The sequence below is a fragment of the Lynx canadensis genome, chromosome A2 (assembly GCF_007474595.2).
Source record: "Lynx canadensis isolate LIC74 chromosome A2, mLynCan4.pri.v2, whole genome shotgun sequence".
NCBI lineage: Eukaryota > Metazoa > Chordata > Mammalia > Carnivora > Felidae > Lynx > Lynx canadensis.
The window spans coordinates 89902355-89910446 of record NC_044304.2 but is presented as its reverse complement, the minus strand read 5'-3'; positions in this window follow the sequence as shown (position 1 = coordinate 89910446).

Sequence of the window (8092 nt, the reverse complement as noted above, 5' to 3'; positions counted from 1 at the left end):
AGTTTAGTTTCCTGTATCATGGTAGAGCTGAAATATTGCAGCAGGAAAGATAGAATTTCACACACACACACACACACATACACACACACACACACACACACACCTGTGTTTTATATCCATCACATCTTAAGAAATGAAAGCATCACCACGTGGCATTTAAGCAATTTCAGGAAGTGCTGTGTTCACCTCTCCGGTGGACTGAATATTTGTGTCCCATCTAAATTCATGTTGAAATCCTAAATCCCAAGGTGATGGTATTAGGAGATGAGATTTTTGGAAGGTGATGAGTACCCCAATAAAGAGGCTCAAGGCAGATCCCTCACCGTTGAAGGCATTCGAGTCTACTGTCAGAGTATGACCATTAAACATCAGCAAATTAGACAATGTAGTTTCAATGTGACAGTCATTGAAAACAGCACATGTCTAACTCAGAAATGTGAGAAAAACTATACATACCTACCTTCTTTTGGACCTTGGCATCATCATCCAAAAGCTACAGTTAGGCTTATAATACAGGCTGACAATCCCTTGGGAACATTAGTTCCGACGGACAATCCAGGAAGAACTATGTGATGCCTAAATGGAGGGAACACAGCCAGATGTATTAATTTGATAGATAAACATATGATTAAAAGAAAGAAGGAGGCATGGGCAGTGGATAAGAGTATTGGCTTTGGGCACAAACAAACCTGAGTTTTATTCATGGCTCCACAAACTAGGTCCTGGACGATTTTAAACAGGTTGCTTTACCTCTTGGAGCCTCAGTTACTTCTGTATACTGTAGGTAATAATACCCATAGGCTGTAAGGAGAAAAGGAATGAATCAACACACAGAAGGTGCTTAGTAAAGGTCAGATGAAAGGTCTCCCTGATGACCTTATGAAAATTGTAATTCCTTCACCTTTCCCAGTGTTCTGGATTCTCCCATACCTTGCTCTACTTTTTCTTTTGTTATGTAACACTTTATCACCTTTTAAAATACAATGACATTAATTCTGCTTATTGTATTTTTTGCTGTGTCTCTCCTGGCTAACATAAGCTTCGCAATAGAAGAGACCTTTGTTTGCCTTTGTTCACTGTGTATTCCAAGACTGCAGAACAATGCCTGACACATAACCACAAATGGATATATTCAAGGAACATCATGAAGTTCAGCTAATAATGAAGTAATAATCAGTGTTGACTCTTAATTCTGCTTTCCTGGATTCTCACATTCCTCTCAAGAGACAAGGCAGCTCCCTGGATAATAGAAAGAGAGCAAGGAGAAAAGTCTGAACCAGTGGTTCTTGGTCTTCACTGAACATGAGAATTGCCTAGGGGGCTTTTTAAAAATTCAGATTACCAGGCTACAGCCTTCAACAAGAGCCAGAATCGGATAAGGCCAGGATCAGGCTGTAGTATTTAATTTTTTTTTTGTTTGGGGGCTCCTGGGTGGCTCAGTCGGTTGAGTGTCTGACTTCGGCTCAGGTCATGATCTCACCGTCTGTGGGTTCGAGCCCCGCATCGGGCTCTGTGCTGATGGCTCAGAGCCTGGACCCTGCTTCGGATTCTGTGTCTCCCTCTCTCTCTGCCCCTCCCCTGTTCATGCTCTGTCTCAAAATAAATAAAAACATTAAGAAAAATAAATTAAAAACAATTTTTTGTTTGTCTGTTTTAAATTTCAGTGTGTAGACAAGTTTGAGATCCACTGATATAAAGCCATGGCTGCTACAGTTGCTACAATTCACAACCAAATTATGCTGGTCATTGACACTTATTATTTCCTAATCCAGTTCCTTCTTCCTGGCAGCGAAGATTGGCAGTGATGATAAGACAATGTGAGCATGCAAAACCCCTTAACATTTTTGTACTAATTTTTAAGCATATTGATAGAAGAAACAATAAATGCGTTCAAGATCCGCAAGATGAAAACATACAAACTCAAAATCAATCTTTTCTTGAATTGAGATAAATTGGCATATAACATCACATTAGTTGCAGGTGTGCAACATCATAATTGAATCTTTCTATACACTGGGAAGTGATCATCACGATAAGTCTAGTTACCATACATCACCATAAACTAACCCCGCTTACCCATTTTGCCTACCCTTCAACACTTTCCCCCTGATAGCCATCAGTCAGTACCTGTGTACCCAGTCTCTGTACCTATGAGTTTTGTTTTGTTTTGCTTTTTATGTTCTTCATATAAGTGAAATCATATAATACTTATCCTTCTCTCTCTAATTTATTTCACTAAGCATAATATTCTCAAGGTTCATCCATGTTGTTGCAAATGGTGGGATTTACTTTTTTATTTTTTTTTTTATTTAAAAAAAAATTTTTTTTTCAACGTTTATTTATTTTTGGGACAGAGAGAGACAGCGCATGAACGGGGGAGGGGCAGAGAGAGAGGGAGACACAGAATCGGAAACAGGCTCCAGGCTCTGAGCCATCAGCCCAGAGCCCGACGCGGGGCTCGAACTCCCGGACCGCGAGATCGTGACCTGGCTGAAGTCGGACGCTTAACCAACTGCGCCACCCAGGCGCCCCGGGATTTACTTTTTTATGGCTCAATAATAGTATGATGTATAGATAGATATCTATCTATATATCACATCATTTTTTATATATTCATCCATCTGTGCACATTTAGCTTGTTTTCATATCTTGGCTATTGTGAATAATGCTGCAATGAAAATTGGGGTGTGTATATCTTTTCAAATTAGTGCTTTCATTTTCTTTGGATAAATACCCAGAAGTGGTATATAGCTGGTTTATATGAGAGTTCCTTCTTTTTAATGTTTACTTATTATTATTATTTTTTTTTTTTAGAGAGAGAGATAGGGAGAGAGGGAGACAGCAGGGTGGGCCAGAGAGAGGGGGGCACAGAGAATCTTAAGCAGTCTTTGTGCTGTCAGCACAGATCCTAGTGTGGGGCTGGAACATATGAACCATGAGATCATGACCTGAGCCAAAGTGAAGAGTCAGATGCTTACTGAGCCACCAGGTGCCCTGGAATTCTGTCTTTAATTGTTTTGAGGAATGTTCATGCTGTTTTCCATAATGGCTGCACCAGATTACATTCCCACCAACAGTGGATGAAGGTTCCTTTTTATTTTTTAATTTTTTTTAACATTTTTATTTATTTTTGAGAGACAGAGAGAGACGGAGCACAAGCAGGGGAGGGGCAGAAAGAGAGGGAGACACAAAATCTGAAGCAGGCTCCAGGCTCTGAGCCATCAGCACAGAGCCCGATGCGGGGCTTGAACCCACCAACTGTGAGATCATGATCTGAGCGGAATGCTTAACCAGCTGAGCCACCCAGGTGCCCCCAATGAAGGTTCCTTTTTCTCCACATCCTCTCCAACCCTTGTTATTTCTTGTCTTTTTGATCAATTTTAGTTTCTTTTTTAATTAAAATTCTTTCTTGTTGTCTCACATCTTACTAAGAGACTTGTTGATGGAACTGGAGGGTGTTTTGCCAAGTAAAAAAAGTCAGTCAGAGAAAGACAGATATCACATGTTTTCACTCATATGTGGAAGTTGAGAAACTTAACAGAAGACCGGGGGGAAAGGGAGAGAAAAAAAGTAGTTACAAACAGAGAGGCAAACCATAAGAGACTCTTTTTTTTTATTTATTTTTTATTTTTTTTTCAACATTTTTATTTATTTTTGGGACAGAGAGAGACAGAGCATGAACGGGGGAGGGGCAGAGAGAGAGGGAGACACAGAATCGGAAACAGGCTCCAGGCTCCGAGCCATCAGCCCAGAGCCTGACGCGGGGCTCGAACTCACGGACCGCGAGATCGTGACCTGGCTGAAGTCGGACACTTAACCGACTGCGCCACCCAGGCGCCCCCATAAGAGACTCTTAAATACAGAGAACAAAGTGAGAGTGGAAGTCGGGGAGCAGGGGGGCGGGAAAAATGTGAGATGGGAATTGAGGAGGGCACTGGGTGTTGTATGTAAGCGATGAATCATGGGAATCTACTCCCGAAGCCAAGAGCACACTGTATACACTGTATGTTAGCTAACTTGACAATAAATTATGTGCACACACACACACACACACACACACACACATATATATATATATGAAAGAGACATGTTTAGTAGACTTGTCTTCAGATTTCTTCCAAATTAGACACTCACATCTCTGATTCAAATGACGTTGTGGTTCATCCGCATGTCATTTATCCCATTGCAGTGCTATTATGGATATGGGTGGTCTCACTGCTAGGTCAAGCAGGAGCAGTGCTTGTTCCCTTTTACCGAAAGTCTAATTCTCCTGAGTCAGCTGTTCTGTGGGTTATTTTCACTCACACAGTCCAAAGAATGTGAAGCGTTCTGTAGGGCTGCTAGCTGTCTTCCTTGTGTTGTCTGTTTGGCCACAAAGAACAAGTGAATGGTACATCGGTTCGCTTATTATATTTCTATCAAACGCACTGTAACAAAATCCATTTCTTTTGAGTGTTGCTCACAGAAATTTGGAGTATAATCTTTACCGCCGGCATTAGTCTAACTACAGATAAGGGAAATGTGATTTCCTGAAATTCATCAACTCAGTGTCAGGATAAAAGTTCACTGAGATCCCGAGGTTTATTTATTATAGCCACTCGCTGGAAAATTTCTCTCTATAAGAATATAGTTTATTTCAAGTAATGGTAGTGCATCTTAAGAATGCCCAATAGAGTTTAACGATAAAAGTGGCCCCTTGCCTACACTGCACAAGTCTCCGGCCTCCTACCAGTGTTTTATCTCTTTTCCTACTCCTCTGTTCTTCTGTTCTCTACGGAGATGACCTTGGAGGCAGTCCATGGCTGTCTGTGCTTCACCATTTTGGACACATCTTCAACCCTCAGGACCTAACGCTATCTTTCTCCTCAGGCTTCACAAATTTATGGTATCCAGGCAAACCACTCACCCAGGATTTACTCACACATTCAGAACAACCTGTAGCTAATACCCGCTTGAATAATTCTTAATGATATTATATGTCTCCTTTGAATTCTGTTTATAATCCACTCTGAGTATTTTCCCACATCCCCTCCCTTTATTACACCTCAGATGTACTTCATAGCATTTTTTTTCCTGTATCCTCCATAGTCCTGAAAAATGGGAATCAAATTGAACTCCTATCTTTATCAAATATCCAGTTTCTCATCCATGTGTCATCAGATTTGCCATTTCTTCATTTGAAATACATTTCACGTTTGCCCCTGACTCTCGTTGCTACTATCTTACTGAAAGCTATAGCTGTACCAACATGCACATACAATAGTTTCTCAACTCAAGAACTCTCGTCCCTTCCCCCACTGATGGGTGTGCCATTTAACTTCCTGCCTACTGTCTGCAAGAACACACACACTTATTAGGTCTATATGAATTTTAGATTTATCTGCCTGAAAGATTTCCTACCTAGCTTTATAAAAAAATATCTTCAATTGTAGGCTGTCTGGCCTCTGCATTTGTAGATGTTTTCCCCGTCTCTCTCTTCTTCTACATATGTACACATTTTATTTTATTAACAGGGGCACAAATTTTACTCTTGGTGGTTTCAGCTCACATTCCAGTGTCTCCCTTAGTACTTTTCTTCGCTGTGTTCTATATTGACTGTGAATAAATCTTGAAATTTGCTCCATCCAGAGAGCTGTCTGAGGGCAGGAGATCCGTGTTATATTTTTTTCATTATGGAAAGTACATTCACTCACGTGAGAGAAACCACCATGCTGAAAGCCGAACTGCTTTAATATCTTTTCTTCCTCAAAAGCTTTTATTCAGCGTTTGTATTTCTTTTCTCAACCCAACTCTGAATTAGTGGGCTCTGTATCCAGACTGTTTCTTGACTTTGAAATCATCAAATTCTTGTTTCTTTGGTGTGTAAAAAATTAAAATGCTTATAAATTAGACAAATTACACTTTACTTCTGCCAGCACCTTTTATAGTTGATACCAAGTGATATTATTTTCCCCTAAACTCTCAGATTATAAAAATTGATGTTGAGGATATTATGGGGATTTTTAAGGAACTAAATTTTTACTCGTAACTCCTGGTTATGACTTTGAAGAAATCTTTTTTAGGATACTCAAAATAATGGCATCTCGGTGCCTCAGTCTATGCAATGAAAACAAATGTAAGTTTATCTCCTTATAAGCTCAGAGAACTAAAATAAATGTATTTCTTAGCGCTCCTCTAAAGTTATGTGGTGCCAAGACATGGGTTTATTTGAATTCATTCATCTAATTTAAAAGCTGTGCCAGGCTAAGACTTTCTAGATTGTACTGGAAAGAGTTACCATGGCTCTGAGCCAAAGGTAATTATCAGAACGTATATTTGCAAGGCACTCTTCTTGATAAACATATTGTTCCCCTTTGACTTTTCAAATGTTGAAAGAAATAATTCATTGCAGGAGGTGACGAGGCTGTAGTGTGAAAAGTTTATTTTAAAAGTTCTATAATAGGGGCGCCTGGGTGGCTCAGTCGGTTAAGCGGCCAACTTTGGCTCAGGTCATGATCTCACGGTCCGCGGGTTCGAGTCCCGCGTTGGGCTCTGTGCTGACAGCTCGGAGGAGCCTGGAGCCTGCCTCGGATTCTGTGTCTCTCTCTGTCTCAAAAATAAATAAAAACATTCAGTGTCTAGTGCAGTGCCGGTCACTTAAGAGGCCCTCAATATGCTCTATTGAATGCGAATTCATTTCAAAATGTCCGCAGCTTAATCACCTCAAGTAAAATGTAGCCCGAGGTAGGAAAGAGCATCTGAATAAAACCTGTTTTTATTTGTGGATTCAAACGCATTGTTTGAGCACATTTGGAAACTAGATGCAGAAATGCACATTAAGTAAATGCGTACGCATACTTTTTTTTTTTTTTCAAGGGGAGCTTCCTTTTGCATGGTTATATTATTGTTTATTTGCTTCTGCATTCATGCATTAAAATGGATGCTGAAATAATAATGCTGTGTCACACCGCGTGCTGGACAAAGAATCATTTGAGTGTCGGGAATGGAACACTGCACTGCAGTGAGGTAGGAGCCTCCAAAAAGGAGGTCATTGCAGATCAAGGAACTGCGTCCCAGTGGCCCTGGAGGGGTTTGCTGGACCCTTATGATCGAGCAGTCTACAGGAATAATGAGAAGATGAAGGGAAGTAAACCAAGAGACATAATTTATGCAAGTGTGGAGACACCTGCTAATTTGTCATTTCCCCCTCAATTGCTGTGAAACCTCCACGCAGTGCACACCCAGAGTTTGCCTTCACCGGCCCGATGGACCGTGGTTCAAGTTTAATCCCGGAGCATCCGCCAACTGTACCTGAATAGCATTCATTTTCTATGACGTCTAACAGAGAATATTCAAAGAAAATACGCTTAAAACATGAAAAGTTGCACTCGATTAAAAATATATGTATTTATGTTGCTCGTTGGTCTGCATAAAATTTTTGACTTATTGGTTACAACTGACCTCTACTTTCACGTTTACAAGAAAATGAGCCCTGCATGTTGAAGGTGGAATTCTTCATTGTACTCCAATAAATATTGAGCAAAGCACTTGCTAGAATCTTTGGGCACGAAAGAGACAAGTGAGACACAAATTCTGTCCTCTAAGAGCGATTTAGTGGGGGCTTAAAAATCACTCTTCATATGGAATAATAGACACCAAAGTGCCAAAAGGGAGCCGGCACAGGTTCTCCGGATGGGAGAGATTGTACCCAGATGATGGCTGTGCGATGCCTGCAGGGAACAGCAGCCTTTAAGGCACATCTTGAAAGAATGTTTGAGGAGTCAACACGTGTGAGAGAAAGGCACTGGCCCAGGCTAAAGCATCTTAGTAAACACAGGACATATTTAAAACATTTTAAGTTGTTCTGTTTTGGAGAGTATGCTGCAGTATAATACAGAGTTTAATGTGTTTTGAAAATGTGAAGAAATCCTTTCGCAGGTTTTACTTTTTAAAAAACTAAATTTCAGGGCACCTGGGTGGCTCAGCCGGTTGAATGTTGGATTTCAGCTCAGGTCATGATCTGACGGTTTGTGAGTTCAAGCCCCACATCGGGCTCACTGCTGTCGGCACAGAGCCCACTTCAGATCCTCTGTCCCTCTCTCTCTGCCCCTCC